At 35.7% G+C, this 17,643-nt stretch overlaps 1 pseudogene; it reads left to right on the forward strand.

Moving 5' to 3' along the window:
• The first annotated feature begins 2,735 nt into the window (after positions 1-2,735).
• The window catches only part of LOC122738218, a 29,953-nt pseudogene continuing 15,045 nt past the window's right edge, over positions 2,736-17,643 (forward strand).

The raw sequence follows: 17,643 nt of genomic DNA on the forward strand, positions 1-17,643 counted from the left end.
TCTATTCATCCACCCATGCATCCATGCATCCATCCATCTATCTACTTATTCACTTATTTATTTCTTTATCCATTCATTCATTCATTACTTTATTCACCTATTTATTTATTTGCTTGTTTATTTATTTATTCATCCATCCTCTCATTTATTTTTATCTATTTATTTAATTATTTCCTGCTTTCCTTGGATTTTACTTTTTTTTGTAATAAAGTATTTTATTTTTTCTCCGTTATATGTAAAGATAGTTCTCAACTTTTGTTTATACAAGCTTTCCAATTTCAGATTTTTCTCCCTCCCTCCCCTCCCTTCTCCCTCCCCTAGACAGCAGGTAATTTGATATAGGTTTTATATATATATATATATATATATATATATATATATATATATATATATATATATATATACACATATATATATACATATATATATATATATAAATACACACACATAATAACATTAAACATATTTCTGCATTAGTCATGTTATAAGAGAAAAATCAGAGCAATGACAAAAAACCTCAAAAGAGAAAAACAACAGCACCAAAGACAAAATAAATAATATGCTTCATTCAGCATCTATACTCCACAGTTCTTTTTTTTTTTCCTGGATTCGGAGATACTCTTCTATCATGAGTTCCCTGGAACTCTTCTGTACCATTGCATTGGTGAGAAGAATATAGTCCATCACACATGTTCTTCTGGTTCTGGTCATCTCACTCATCATCAGCTCACGCAAGACCCTCCAGGTTTCTCTAAACTCCTCCTGCTCATCATTTCTTACAGCACAATAGTATTCCATTACATTCATATACCACAACTTGTCCAGCCATTCCCTAATTGATGGGCATCCCCTCAACTTCCAATTCCTTGCCACCACATAAAGAGCAGCTATAAATATTTTTGTACATGTGGGTCCCTCTCCCCTTTCCATGATCTCTTTGGGAAAAAGACCCAAAAGTGGTATTGCTGGGTCAAAGGGTATGCACAGCTTTATCGCCCTTTGGGCATAATTCCAAATTGCTCTCCAGAATGGTTGGATCAGTTCACAGCTCCACCAACAATGCATTAGTGTTCCAATTTTTCCACAGCTTCTCCAACATTTATGATTTTCCTTTTTTGTCATTTTAGCCAATCTGATAGGCGTCAGGTGGTACCTCAGAGTTGTTTTAATTTGCATCTCTCTGATCGTTAGATATTTAGAGCATTTTTTCATATGGGAATAGATAGCTTTGGTTTCTTCATCAGAAAACTGCCTGTTCATATCCTTTGACCATTTCTCAATTGGGGAATCACTTGGATTCTTATAAATTTGATTTAGTTCTGTGTGATTTAAAATTGAAAACTAGAGTATTAACCTCCCCTTTTAACTGTTTCCCTTATTTATCTCCCAGACTAGTAAATGGAAGAAGCCTCTGGTCTCTAGTTAGAACTTTTATTGTTTGGAAATTACAAGGTGATGTTGATTAGAGGGATAGGAAAGTAGAAATACAAAACAAATAGTCTTAAGTCTAAGCTTAGTCTATATTCCGTATAAAACTCACCAAAAACCAAGGCCACCTTTGGGGGGGAGAGCCGCATCAAGCACGTGCTGCTACGGCAGCCGGGCCGAGTCCAACTCCAGTCAGTGTCTGTCTCTGCAGCACAGCCAGTGAACAAGGAGAGCCGAAAAGAGACCTCACTTCCATTCTCTCCTTGCCTTTTAAGCTCGCATCCCGGAAGTGGAGTGCTTAGCAGCCAGACTGGCATGCATAGCCCATGCAAGGCCGTCGGTCTCCTCCCCGAAAGGGTGGTCCTTCAAAAACTGGCGTCTTTCCGTATTCACTAACCGACAGTTAAAAACTTTTTACCACATTCCCCCCTTTGATTCCTCAAGAAACAAAGTGTTTCCTTGACGGAACAGTTAAAAAATAACAGAATATAATAACTATTGCTAACTAATAATATGTGAACAACAATATAGAAAAGGAAGAGAAGAAAGTTTTGTCAAGAGGTGTGATTTTTTTTTTTGTCCTCATGAACTGACGCTTTGACATTGGTCTTGCAAAGGGAGGACCTCTGCAGAGAGTACATGTTACAGACGGTGTATATTATAACAGAAAGGAGATAGTAAAAACTAACAAAACAAACCAGTTCATATAAAGTCTCTGAGTTCTCTTGTCTTCTTGAAGTGGTAAGATGTCATCAGGAGGAAACTGGATTCTGGTCTGGAAAACTGGATTCTGGACTATGGTCTGGAAAGCTGGATTCTCTTCTTTAACTGTTTGAATTGCTGCATTTTTACTAAACCTTAGCATAGAATTGTCAATGATCAAATTAATAAATTCCATTACAGTTCCCTATATATTTTAGAAATGAGGCCTTTATCAGAAGTACTGGCCAGAAAAATTGTTTTCCAGCTTTCTGACTCCCTTCTAATTTTGGATGCATTGCTTCTGTTTGTACAAAAATTTTTTTAATTTAGTGTAATCAAAAGCATCCATTTTGCATTTTATAATATTCTCTATCTCTTGTTTGGTCATAAACTGTTTTCCTTTCCAAAGATCTGAAATGTAGACTATTCCTTTCTCTCCTAATCTACCTATGGCATCACCTCTTACGTCTAAATCATGTATCCATTTTGACCTTATTTTAGTATAAGGTGTAAGATGTTGGTCTATGCCTAATTTCTGCCATGTTATCTTCCAGTTTTCCCAGCAGTTTTTGTCAAATACTGAGTTCCTATCCCAGAAGCTGGGGTCTTTGGGTTTATCAAACACTACATTACTAGTGTCATTTACTACTGTGTCTCCTGTGCCTAGCCTATTCCACTGATCCTCCACTCTATTTCTTAGCCAGTACCAGATAATTTTGATGACTGCCACTTTATAGTAAAGCTCCAGGTTTGGTACAGCTAACCCACCTTCCTGTGAATTTTTTTTTCATTATTTCCCTGGATATTCTTGATTTTTTATTTTTCCAGATGAATTTTGTTATTATTTTTTCTAGCTCTATAAAATAATTTTTAGGTAGTCTGATTGGTATGGCATTGAATAAGTAAATTAATTTAGGTAGTATTGTCATTTTTACTATATTAGCTCTGCCTATCTATGAGCACTTGATATCTTTCCAATTATTTAGATCTGATTTAATTTGTGTGAAGAGTGTTTGGTAGTTGTGTTCATAGAGTTCCTGGGTTTGTCTTGGCAAGTAGACTCCCAAGTATTTTATATTATGTACTTTTACTTTAAATGGAATATCTCTTTCTATCTCTTGCTGCTGGACTTTGTTGGTCATGTATAGAAACGCTGATGATTTATGTGGATTTATTTTATATCCTGCTACTTTGCTAAAGTTGTTAATTGTTTCAAGTAATTTTTGAGTTGATTCTCTAGGATTCTTTAAGTATACCATCATATCATCTGCAAAGAGTGATAGTTTTGTTTCCTCCTTGCCTATTCTAATTCCTTTAATTCCTTTCTCTTCTCTGATTGCTAAAGCTAACTTTTCTAGTACAATATTAAATAATAGGGGTGATAATGGATATCCCTGTTTCACCCCTGATCTTACTGGGAAGGCCTCTAATTTATCTCCATTGCATATAATACTTGCTGATGGTTTTAGGTAGATACTGTTTATTATTTTAAGGAAAGCTCCACCTATTCCTAAACTCTAGTGTCTTTATTAGGAATGGGTGCTGTATTTTGTCAAAAGCTTTCTCTGAATCTATTGAGATAATCATATGACTTTGGTTGGTTTTCTTATTGATGTGGTTGATTATGTTAATAGTTTTCCTAATGTTGAACCAGCCCTGCATTCCTGGTATAAATCCCACCTGGTCATAGTGTATTATCCTGGTGATCACTTGCTGTAATCTCCTTGCTAATATCTCATTTAAGATTTTAGCATCAATATTCAATAGGGAAATTGGTCTACAATTTTCTTTCTCTGCTTTTGCTTTGCCTGGTTTTGGTATCACCACCATATTTGTGTCATAAAACAAATTTGGTAGAACTCCTTCTTCACCTATTTTTCCAAATAATTTGTATAATATTGGAATTAATTGTTCTTTAAATGTTTGGTAAAATTCACCTGTAAACCCATCTGGCCCTGGGTATTTTTTCTTAGGGAGTTCATTAATGGCTCGTTCAATTTCTTTTTCTAATATGGGTTTATTTAAGGATTTTATTTCCTCTTCAGTTAACCTGAGCAGTTTGTATTTTTGTAAATATTCATCCATTTCATTTAGATTGTCAAATTTATTGGCATACAGTTGGGCAAAATAATTCCTAATTATTGATTTAATTTCCACTTCATTGGTGGTAACATCATCCTTTTCATTTTTGATACTGGTAATTTGGTTTTCTTCTTTCTTTTTTTAAATCAAATTAACCAATATTTTATCTATTTTATTGTTTTTTTTTCAAAAACCAGCTCTTAGTTTTATTGATTAATTTTATAGTTTTTTTGCTTTCAATCTTATTAATTTCTCCTTATTTTTCAGGGTCTCTAGTTTAGTATCTAATTGGGGATTTCTAATTTGTTCTTTTTCTAGCTTTTTAAGTTGCATGCCCGATTCATTAATCTCCTCTTTCTTTTTTTTTTATTCATGTAAGCATTTAGAGCTATAAATTTCCCCCTAAGCACTGCTTTGGCTGCATCCCATAGATTTTGGTATGTTGTCTCATTATTGTCATTCTCTTGGATATAGTTATTGCTTGTTTCTATGATTTGTTGTTTGGCCCATTCATTCTTTAGAATTATATTATTTAGTTTCCAATTGATTTTCATTCTATTTTTCCCTGGCTCTTTCTTTCTTTCTTTCTTTCTTTCTTTCTTTCTTTCTTTCTTTCTTTCTTTCTTTCTTTCTTTCTTTCTTTCTTTCTTTCTTTCTTTCTTTCTTTCTTTCTCTCTTTCTCTCTTTCTTTCTTTCTCTCTTTCTTTCTTTCTTTCTTTTTTTTTTTGGTGAGGCAATTAGTGTTAAGTTACCTGCCCATGGTCACACAGCTAGTAAGTGTTAAGTGTCTGAGGTCGGATTTGAACTCAGGTACTCCTGACTCCAGGGCCAGTGCTCTATCTATTGTGCCATCTTGGCTCTTTCTTACATGTAATTTTTATTGCATCATGATCTGAGAAGGATGCATTTACCATTTCTGCCTTTCTACATTTGACTATGATGTTTTTGTGCCCTAATACATGGTCAATTTTTGAAAATGTGCCATGTACTGCTGAGAAAAAGGTATATTCCTTTCTATCCTCATTCAATTTTCTCCAGACATCTATCATGTCTAACTTTTCTAGTAGTCTATTCACCTCTTTCACTTCTTTCTTATTTATTTTTAGCCTAGATTTATCTAATTCTGAGAGGGGGAGATTCAGATCCCCCACTAGTATAGTATTATTGTCTAATTCCTCTTGTAACTCATTTAACTTCTCCTCTAAGAACTTGGATGCTATACCACTTGGTGCATACATATTTAGTATTGATATTACTTCATTATCTATAGTACCTTTTAGCAAGATATAATTTCCTTCCTTATCTCTTTTAATGAGATCTATTTTTGCCTGTTCTTTGTCTGAGATAAGGATTGCTACCCCTGCTTTTTATACTTTAGCTGAAGCATAATATATTCTGCTCCAGACTTTTACCTTTACTCTGTGTCTATCTCTCTGCTTTAGATGTGTTTCTTGTAAACAGCATATTGTAGGATTCTGGTTTTTAATCCACTCTGCAATTCACTTCCATTTTATAGCAGAGTTCATCCCATTCACATTCACAGTTATTATTAGTGTCTATTGCCCTCCATTCTATTTACCCCCTTTGTACTTTTTCCCCCTTCTTTCACCCTATTCCTCCTCATCGACATTCTGCTTCTTACCCCTGCCTCCCCCAATCTGCCCTCCCTTTTTATCACCCCCCTCTCTTTTCTTTACCCTTTTCTCCCTTGCTTTTATCCTCCCTTCTATCAGTCCCCCCCTTTCCCTTCCCCTTTTGCTTCCCTAAAGAATGAGCTAAGTTTCTTTATCCCAATGAACGTATATGTTATTCCCTCTTTGAATCAAATCTAATGAAGGTAGGGTTGAAACAATGTTCACTCCTCCTTTCTTTCCCTCTACTGTAATAGGTTTTTGTTTTCACCTCTTCATATGATATAATTCACCCCTTTCCACCTCCCCTTTCCTCTCCTCCCCATAGATTCCCTTTTTAACCCCTTAATTTTATTTGTATCATCACATCAAAGATAATTTATATTTATACCCTCTGTGTAAAGTCCTTCTCTCTGCCCAAATACATTTATAGTTCTTAAGAGTTATGAATATTAGCTTCCCGTGTAGGGATGTAAACAGTTTAACCTAATTGAGTTATCTTTTTTTCCCCTCTGTTTACCTTTTTAAACTTCTCTTGAGTCTTGTATGTTAAGATTGAATTTTTTATTCAGTTCTGGTCTTTTCATCAGGAAAGATTGAAAGTCTCCAATGTCATTAAATATCCATCTCTTCCCCTGAAAGAGAATGTACATTTTTGCTGGGTAATAGATTCTTGGCTGCAATCCAAGCTCCTTTGCCTTTCCAGAATATCATATTACAAGCCTTGCAGTCCTTTAATATTGAAGCTGCCAGGTCCTGAGCAATCCCGACTATGGCTCCATGATATTTAAATTGCTTCTTTCTGACTGCTTGGAGTATTTTCTCCTTCACCTGATAATTCTGGAATTTGGCTACAATATTCCTTGGAGTTTTCCTTTTGGGTTTTTTTTCAGGAGGTGATTGGTGGATTCTTTCAATGATGATTTTATCCTCTGATTCTATGATATCAGGGCAGTTCTCCTTAATAATTTCCTGGAATATGGTGTCTAGATTCTTTTTCTGGTCATGGCTTTCAGGCAGCCCAATGATTCTCAAATTCTCTCTCCTGGATCTGTTTTCCAGATCAGTTGTCTTTCCAATGGGGTATTTCACATTTTCTTCTATTTTTTCATTCTTTTGATTCTGCTTGACTGATTCCTGTTGTCTCATGGATTCCTTATCTTCCAACTGTCCAATTTTAATTTTTAAGGCATTCTTTTCTTCAGTGAGATTATGCACCTTTTTTCCCAAATGTATTAAAATAAGAGCTATTCCCTTATTTATAAATGATCAAAAGATATGAATGGTCTTCAGATGAAATAATCAAAGCTATCTACAGCCATATGAAAAAAATGCTCTAACTCACTATTGTTTAGAAAGATGTAAGTCAAAACCATTGTGAGATACTACCTCCCGCCTATTGGATTAGATAATAGAAAAGCAGAGGAAAATGACAAATGTTGTAAGGCATATGTGGAAAATGAGGCATTAATGTACTCTTGGTGCATTGGTAAACAAGGTAAACTGATTCAGCCTTTCTGTAGAGCAATTTGGAACTATGGAGGGCTACAAAACCATGCATACTCTTTGATGTAGCAATACCATTACAAGGTCAGTTTACAAAAAGAGATCAGAACAAAAAGTTAAAGAGCTTTTATGTATGAAATATTCATAGCTTCTCTTTTCTCGTGGCATTGACTTCAAAATTGAGGGGATGCCCATTAATTGGGGAATGGCAGAATTGGGTTATGTGGTTATGATGGAACACCATTGTGCTATAAGAAATGGAGAGCAAGATGCTCTCAGAAAAACCTCGGAAGCCTTACATGAACTGATGGAAAGTGAAATGTATTGTCTATAAAGGAACAGCAATATTGTAATATGATTAGCTATGAATGACTTGGCTAATCTCAGGAATACAGTGATCTAAGAGTAATTGGAAGGACTTATGATGAAAAAAGTTATCCATCCCCAGAGCAAGAACTGATGGTGTCAGAATACAGACTGAAGCATTTTTTACTTTATTTTTCTTGAGTTTGACTGTTTTCATTCACAACCTGACTAATATGGAAATGTTTTGTATGAGTACACATGTATAACTTATATTGAATTGCTTTCCTTCTTTAAAGGGGTGTTGGGAAGGGAGGACGGAAGAGAATTTGGAACACAAAGTTTTAAATATGGATGTTAAGATTGTTTTTACATGTAATTGGAGAAAATAATATTATAAGTATACAAAAAAGATTAAAAAGAAATCATAAATCAAACAATGTATAGTGAGATCACCTAGTTAGAGGGAGTAATAGCTATTTTTGAGACTTCCAAGAGAATGGAAAGAAAAACAAGGGCCCAGAAAAGAGCCTTAGTGGGCAGGAGATGTATGACGATCTAGCAATGGGTATTGAGAATCAGGAACAAGACATGTAGCAGGAGACCATGAAGAGACCAATGTCACTGAAAGTAATAAGAGAAAGGTCTCCAGACATTTCTTGATTGCCCACACACCTACTTCTTTCTTCCTTCATTTTTTGGCAATTTTGGCTGTTTTATTATTTCTTGATGTCTTATAGATCCTCTAGCCTCAAATCATTACAAATTGAAGTTAATAAGAGGAAAGCAATAATCTGTAAATTAAAGGCCAATGACATTCATGTCAACTTTTGGGAAATTTATTATAATAGTTCAAAGATGTTCAGTGAATATCAAGGAAGGGACACAATAATTAAAAAGAGCCACCCTATCTTCATGAAGAACAGATAATAACAGGTTAACTTCATGTCCTTTGAAAGAGATGTGAATGTGACACATTTTCAACTGCAAAATCCAGTGGAATATGGAATATGGGTTTTTTTGTACTTGAATACAGGGTAGAGACAATCTTTGTTCTTGGAACCACAGTTTGAACTCAAAAATATCTCCACAGCTAATGTGTTTGGGAATGAAGAGTTAACTTTTATCTTTTATCTTTATTTTTGAAATCACAGGGAATGTATAAAGCTGCTTGATATTAATTGTGCTTTAAATAATGTTAGTTCACTTGACTTTAGTGAAGTTTAAGTTTCATATGAGAACTGTTTTGGTTTGGAATTTTAGGTTGAATTAATTAAGAAACACTTTTAAGTGTGCAACAAAAGCTAAGTCTTGGCAAACTTGGGTAAGAGCTAGCAAACTTTTTACATGAAGAAACAATAAATATTTTAGACTTTGTAGGCCAAATAAAAAATCAAGGACATTATATGGGTAGTTTTGTAACAAGTAAAACAATTCCACAAAATTTTAATTGATGAAATTCAAAACACAGTATTTTTGAATACAATTTTTATGATAACACAGAAGAACTGAAAAAAGACATAGCTGAACAGTTTTGTTATTGTATTAAACTGAAAATAGACATAATCAAGACTTAAGGAAGACCAGGGTTTCATATTCTTGCCCTTCCTAACGTCAAGGAAATATTACCATGCAGCTTGAATGAATGTCTTCCACCACTAAACTTCCAGATATTAAAATCTTCAGGTTCTTAATTGGTTTTCAATTTTATACAAAACCTACAGGGTTTTACAGTAAAGTGGTTGATAATAATGGAAGCATTGTGTGTTGACAGAAGTTTTATCTCATTGGTACTAAAAACTGAGAGCAATGAGGTAGTCTTACAGTATAGTCGCCCAGTGAGCCTTTCTCAGAGCAGCCTGCCTCACCAATAGACCCACATTCCAACTCAACCCATTCATGAACCTCTGTGAGGGCTGACTCCAAATGGTTCAAGAGTTGTGAGTTGTCTTAAACACATGTACCCATTCGTGCATGTCCCACTGAAATGGTACAATAATTTTGTGTTCACTCCTTGTAGCACTCAGAGACGTTTAGCAATCACCCCTGTGAGAACCCAAAGTTCTACTATCAGTACAGACTGGAGAAGTAAGGCAATGGGAAAATGAGAGAATTTGCACAGTAAGCATCTAAAATATGTTTAAAACAAATGTAAGGTAATATTTGGAAGGGAAGTCATTAGCAATTGGGGGAGGGGTCAGGAAAAGACCTGGTGTAGAAAGAAGCCTTTGAGCTAAACCTGATGAAAATTGGGAATTCCAAGTTAGAGACAAGGAAGAAGTGCATCTGGGGCATGGGGACTACAAAAGCTTTGCAAAAGATAGGTGGTGGAAGATAGTGTTGTGTGAGAAATGGCAAGAATCATGGTATATGGCTGAATACTGTCTGAACTGTGGAATAAATGAAGAGGAATAATGACAACTCGAAACTTTGCTTCTAGACAGATTGTGAAGTGTAAATGCCAAAGAAGGTTACATTTGATCCCAGAGGCAATAGGAAACCACTGATGTTTGTTGATCAGGAGAGTAAAATGGTCAAACCCGTGCTTATGTCATGGTATCTTAGCCAGAAATAAGGAACTTTGGATGAGCGTGGCTTTTTAGGCTAAGGATAATGAATTCTCTTTTATACTTATTTAATGTAGGATCCCTATGGATGTTCAAGAATGATAGAAAGTGAAAATATATAAATCTGGGAGTTGTCTCCATATTGATTATGAGGTGACCAAGAATGAAAGTGTAGAAAGAGAAGAGAAAATGGCCCAGGACATGTGGTTCAATATGGACTATGATCCAGCAAAGGTAAGAGGGGAAGAGAGACAGAGAGACAGAGGGAAAGCAAGTTTAGAGAAATCCAGAGAGAAGATAGTAGGGGGGAGAAGAGAGCAGTCAGCTGTGGCAAGTGCTCTAAAGAGGTCTGGTGCAATGTGGATTGATATTAGGCCCTCAGATTTGGTCATTCAGAGGCCAGTTTGAAGTGATCAGTTGGAGGTAACCATTCATAACTGAAGAAATACCAAAAATATTTCAGAAATGAGGTGAGGCAATAAGAGGAGATAGCTTTTGTTAGGAGATGGCTATCCTCTCTGCATTCTGTGTGGCTTTTTTCTATGTCCTCCTATCAATATTCCAAGGGGCACCTACCCAACATTGATCCCAGGCCCTTTTTGCAATCTCTTTACACTAGTGCAGTGCCAATGGAGCACAAAGGGAACCTCTATCTGAGAACAATACTGTGCCATAAAATGAAAGGGATTCCCAAGGAGTAAAACTAAAAGGAATAATAATAATACTTTGTTGTCCTACAGCTTATGCCTTTCTATACCCAGAATTCATTAACAGTATATGGTCTCTTTTGTGCATAGGTAGACACATTTGTACATGTGTATAATGCATCATGAGGTAGTTATGGGGGGTAAATTCCAACTTTCTAAAGATCACACCGATCCTCTTCCTATTCTTTGGCATTCTTTTGACAGCTTTTCACAGTTTTTCAGCTGGCTGAAAAATATGGCCCTATCTATGGTCTTTATTTTGGAACCAAGCCTGTTGTGGTGCTATATGGATATAACATTATGAAGGAAGCTCTAATTGATCATGGAGATGTTTTTCTGGAGAGTGGAAACATCCCAATATTTGATGATGTAATCAAAGGACAAGGTAACTTTAGTTTACTCACAAGAGTCATAGAAAAACAAAATGTATGGAAGAATCTATCTAGTATAATGTACCCCTATGCCGCATATTGACTGGTTTCCTTTTTATTGTTCTGTTGCCAGCACTCAGCACAAGGCCTTCATGTGGTAGGGACCTGATACCTACCATGCTACATTACATTTTGGGTTGAATTGGATAAAATTAAACTTGATCAAGGAATTTAGCCAGAAATCCCACACACTATGCACTCCTCTAGCCTCCAATATTAGAATGACCAAAGTTCTTTTCTTCTCCTTTATCTAGGGATTGGTTTCAGTGATGGAGAGAGGTGGAAACAAATCCAGAGGTTTTCCCTCCTGCACCTAAGGAACGTTGGAATGGGAAAGAGAAGCATGGAAGAGAGAGTTCAATAAGAAGCCCAGTGCCTAGTAGAGGAGCTCAGGAAAACAAAGGGTTGGTTTCCAGTTCTTTCCTTCTGGGCATAGAAGGTTCAACTGCTCACACATCCCCTGTCCTAGACCCTACTTGCTTTGGCAATCCTTTTCAAAGTGTCTGCCTTGTTTCTCTGAACAGGAAATCACTCTGTTGGGTCAGAAAATTCCCTTCTTTCTTCTCATGCTCAGGTATCATAAGATTATCTTGTTTCCTTATAAGTGGTAAAGGAAACTGTCCAGCAGAAGAACATTCACTAGCCTTAGAGGAATTAAATGCCATATTCAGTTATGGGAAGAAGAGATATTCCTACACTATTGGAAACATTTCTATTAATGCTGTTTTTCTCCCCTTTCATGACTTTTCTCCACATTAGGTCAGCCCACTGATTCCACCTTTGTCCTTGGTTGTCCCCCATGCAATGTGATCTGCTCTATCCTCTTCCGTGATCCATTCAAGTACAATGATGAGAAATTTATTTATCTGATGAACTTGTTAAATGAAAACATTCAGGTTCTTAATGCACCATGGGCACAGGTAAGGCCAGGGATGTTTGTGTATTCTGTGGTTGTTTGCTGAGTTTCAGCATCAGGATTATTATTCCAGAGGCTCTCATATCCTAGCAAGGTCCCCTACACATTAGCACACACACACACATCCATATACCATGTACTCAAGGAGTACATCTTGCAATATCTTGGCTCTCAAATAAGGTCGAGGGTGATATTCTGTTCCCAGTAGGCCTCTGAACTGCTTCCAGGTCATACAGACTTTTTAGTTATATGGAGAAATGTCTTAATGTTGGCTTGGATATCACATGTTGGAGAATGTTTACAGATGTGGTGAAGTAAAATAGTTATCAGCACAGAGCCTTCCCAGGCCATTCTGCAGAGAATAGGGAGGACAGCTGGCCAAAGTTAAGTGAGAAAGCCAATTAGGTCAATAACTTACACTGATTCTTTTGGTGCTATGGCCTAGCCTCTACAATGGTTAGACAGGTAGGATCAAACAATTCATTCAATGAAGCCTCTGCCAATCAAAAACAAGCTTCCTTTTCCTTTGTCCCAGTTCTTTTCTACTTATGGTCTGGGATACACATTCTAGCTTAACCCTTCTCCAGTAAGCTTTTTGAGAAGGAGAACTAATTCATTATTCTCTCTATTACTGTAGCTTAGCACAGGACTTGGCTCATTGTGAGCACTAAATAAATGCTTGGTGGATTTCATTAACTTATTGTGAATTGAATTGATCGGATGCCTTGGCATTGCTTTGTCTTATTTTTTAAATGTTGGCTTTTCCAAAGTAAGCAGATTTCCCCTTAACTCAAATATTAACTCCTTTTGAACAAGGACATATTATTCTGCCTTCTGGTCCCCTCAGTGGGTAGTATAGCATGGGACAAATTAGTTTTGAGATATTTGCCAATTTAGGCTTAGATTTGAGAGAATTGATGAAACTCTTGGATTTTATGTAGAGTAGCTCACTTCTCCTAAGTGCTCAATAGAGTTAATCCCTTGACTGTTCCTTGGATTGAGGGATCACAAAATTTTAGGATTTAGGAAAATACAGGAATTTAATGAATAGAGGGCTACATGTGGGTTCAGGAGGAATTAATTTGAAATCAATCTCAGATACTTAATCATTGCATGGTCCTTGGAAAGCCACTTCACCCCTCTCATCCTCAGTTTTCATAGCTATAAAATAGGGATAATAAAAGCTCATAAGTTCCACGGTTGTTGTGAGACTCAAATGAGCTAATATGTAAGCACTTTGGGCATTTCTACAGGGCTCTATGAATGCTAGCTATTGTTGTGATAATTATGACTGGAGAGAGGGAGAATGTGAGGTACACAGTAGTGACATGATTAACCTGAGATTACCCTGTATGTCATAGGGCATACAAGCTGACTCAGCTCTTCTGACTCACAATCTAATGGTACTTCCAGTTAATCATTCACGCTGAAGACAAGATGACCTCATCTTCAAAAAGTGGATGTGAACTAATCTTAGCAAGAAACATGAATCTTTACCAACTCTTAAGTCCTTTTGCTAAATATTTTGATTTTCAGCACCCTGCTGATAATTCCTTATGTGATCCTGGTCAAATCATTTGCCCTAATTAGGGCTTCAGTTGCTCATATGTCAAACAAAGCTCTTGGACTCAATGACTCCCAGTTTCCCATCCAGCTCTAGACCTATGATCCCATGACTCTCCTTAGCATTTTATGGTTTACTAAGCTCTTTACAGAGATCATTGCCTTTCATTCACATGAGAATCCTATGAGGTCAGTAGTGCAAGCATTATTCACCTCATTTTTCAACTGCAAAAACCAAGGTCCTGAGTGGTTCAGTGACTTACACAATTATGTGCAAGCAGGAAGTGTCAGAGCAGGATTTGAACCCATGTCTTTTTACTGCTTAGGAGGCTTCTTCTGCCACAGAACCCTCCTATGATCATGCTAATTATATGCTATGTCATTCTAAAGAATGATATGTGTGATTCCATCAGGGTATGAGCTCTTATTGGTAAACATAGTCTACTTAGGCACATTGGCATTTTCTCTGAAATATTTTGCTAGTGTTTTCTGGGGATACTAAGATGGTAAGTGACATATCCAAGGTTATACAGCCAAGAAGTGAAACCAAACATTCCTCCAAGGCCAATATTTTAACTACTTTGCCATACGGGAATGAAATGTGGGATTGGAAGGATAAAAGGAGAAGCTAAGAGCAAGGTTTGCTTAGCCTGCTGGGTACACTGCTGATCATGGACAATGGACAACATAGCAATCCCTTGCATAGGGTTGATAAGAATTTATAACCAGATAGTTCCAAGGAACCTTGTAAGTTTGCAAAGGAGATTTTACAAGGTCTTTTCTTTATACTGTTTCCCATACATTAATGTCCCTTTTAGAATTACCTATGTAAATACTTGATAGATTTTAACATTATGAAAACAAATCTAAATAACTTGGTTAAAAATCTCATTGTTTCATAAGTGATAGCCAGTTAATTTTAGGTGAAACTTCCTCTTAAATATGGAAAAGTTTGGAAATTTATAAGTTCTTAAAGTAAGGAACTTTAGAACAAAATTAGCAGGAGTGATAAAATAACATAACAGTTTTCAAACATTTTTTACCTTCTTTTAACAGTATATTTCATGATCTAACAACATTGGGATTATAACAGATATGGCTTTTCTAATAGCATCTGATACAATAGTTTTCCAAATTTCACAGTAAGAAAAAGTAGAAACATAACCATACCATAAATGATATTATCCAGTTGAAACTTGAAAGAAATGCATTACCAATCAGGTGGCCTCAATTTTGTTGAATGTGTTTCCAAATCACATCTAGAGAAAATCATTCACTTCATCACCATTGGCATTGGGTAACGGTCACTTCTAAAACCCCATAGAAAGTTATCAAGTATTAAACAATTATATCTAATTAAAGAAATAATAATAATAGTTAACATTAATATAGTACTTGCTCTGTACCAGGCACTGTGTTAAACATTATACAATCATGTGATCCCTACAACAATCCTGAGAAGTGTGTGCTGTCATTATCCCCTTACAGAATAGTAAACTGAGGTAAACAGATATAAAGTATCTTTCTTGATGTCACACAACTAATAAATTTGTTAATACCAAATGTCAAATGTCTTTTATATTAGGTTCTGATTTTCCACAATTATCCTGATAGGAGAACACACTCAGACCACATTCTAATTTCCTTCAGGACAGATTTAAAACCAAATTAAATCAAATCCAGATGTATAATTGGTGATGCTAACATTTTAATTTTAGTTTGTCCACGTCCCATCTACGCTTGGCACTTCAAAAGAAAAAAAGATTATCATTCATAAAATAAATTTTTTTTACAAATGGTGACAATCCCCAGCTCCCTATAATCTTTTCCTCTATTTCCTCAAAGAGCAGGATCAATTCTCAATCCCCTGCCTCCATTACCTCTCTTTGAGACTTTCCAGGCAATGACGTAACCTAATTATTCAGCTTCTAATTCCCAATATAGATATATTCATAGAAATGTATGTAAACCTTATTGATGTAAACAGTTAGGAATATAAATTTTCCTCTAAGCATCACTTTGACTGCACCCCATAAATTTTGATATGTTTTCACTTCATTTTCATTTTCTTTAATGAAATCACTGTGTTTCTGTGATTTGTTCTTTGACCCATTTATTTTTAGAATCGTATGTAATTTCCAATGGATTTTCAATGTCTCTTTCCTTGTCCATTATTGAACGTATTTTTTTTGCATTATGATATGAAAAGGTTGTATTTACTATTTTTGCTTTTCTGCATCTGAATGTCAATTTTTTATACCCTAATATGTTGTCAGTTTGTGTGCAGGTCCCATGTCCTGCTGAGAAAAAAGGCATATTCCTTTCAATCCCCTTTCAGTTTTCTCCAGAGATCTATTATAACTAACATTTACAGAATTTTATTCATTTCCTTAACTTCTTTCTTGTTTATTTTTTGTTGTTGTTGTTAGAGTTATCCAGTTCTAAGAGGGGAAGATTAAGTTCCCCAACGAGCATAGTTTTATTATCTATTTCCTCCTGTAACTCATTCAACATTTCCTTCAAAAATTTAGATGCTATACCATTTGGAGCATATATATGAACTATTGATATGAGTTCATTGTCCATGTTACCTTACAGCAAGATACATTTTCCTTCTTTGCCTCTTTTAACTAGGTCAACTTTTGTCTTTGCTTTGTCTGAAATCCAACTTCAAAGAAAGAACTGATATTGATTGAACACTGACTGAAGCATGCTATTTCTCACTTATTTTCATTTTTTCCTTTTATTCAAGCTTTCTTATTCCAAATTTCTTATACAAAATGACGAATGTGGCAGTGTTTTATATAATTGCACATATATAACCCATATTTCTTACTGCTTTAGGGAGGTATGAGGGAAAGAGGGGAAAGAGAAAAAAACTTGGGAACCAAAACTTTAAATAAAGGAGTATTTACTGAAAAAAATAAAATAGAAAAAGAAATGCATATAACATTTTACAAAGAGTTTGAATTCACACCTCTTATCATTAGGTTGGTTTAAAGTGTGCTGGACCTAAAATATATGATTCTAGTTGAATGGCTGGCTTTGGCCTAGGCAAAAATAAAATCCTATGGAATTTGATCTAATGTTGGCAGGTCATAGCCACTTTCCCCCAGGTATAAACCTTCAAGAGCATTCATAGAAGGAGTTAAACAATTATCATTTTTAACAGGACAAAGTAACTTTTTAGTTCTTATATAATAGTCTCAGTTTATACAAAGAAATATATATGTATGTGTTTATATACACATATATATTTACCATATATATCTATATAGTGTTAGATGAAATATATGGTTCCAACAGATTATCTTGAAAGGTCAGTGCACATAATTAACCATAATTAACTAGATTTTTATCTAATCTTACAAGTAGATCAAATCTGGTTAAATACTGATTTTTTTTTGATGAGGAAATTGGGGTTAAGTGACTTGCCCAGGGTCACACAGCAAGTAAAGGTTAAGTGTCTGAGTCTGGATTTGAACTCAGGTCCTCCTGAATACAAGGCTGGCACTCTATCCACTGTGCCACCTAGCTGCCCCCAAAATACTGATTTTTAAAAATTAATTAGAAGGGGGCAGCTAGGTGGCGCAGTGGATAAAGCACCGGCCCTGGATTCAGGAGGACCTGAGTTCAAATCATGCCTCAGACACTTACTAGCTGTGTGACCCTGGGCAAGTCACTTAACCCCCATTGCCCTGCTAAAATTAAAAAAAAAAGTGGAAAAATTAATTAGAAGGGGCACCTAGGTGATGCAGTGGATAGAGCACTGGCCCTGGAGTCAGGAATACCTGAGTTCAAATCCGG

This window comes from Dromiciops gliroides, chromosome 2 (genome assembly GCF_019393635.1).
Source record: "Dromiciops gliroides isolate mDroGli1 chromosome 2, mDroGli1.pri, whole genome shotgun sequence".
Classification (NCBI taxonomy): domain Eukaryota; kingdom Metazoa; phylum Chordata; class Mammalia; order Microbiotheria; family Microbiotheriidae; genus Dromiciops; species Dromiciops gliroides.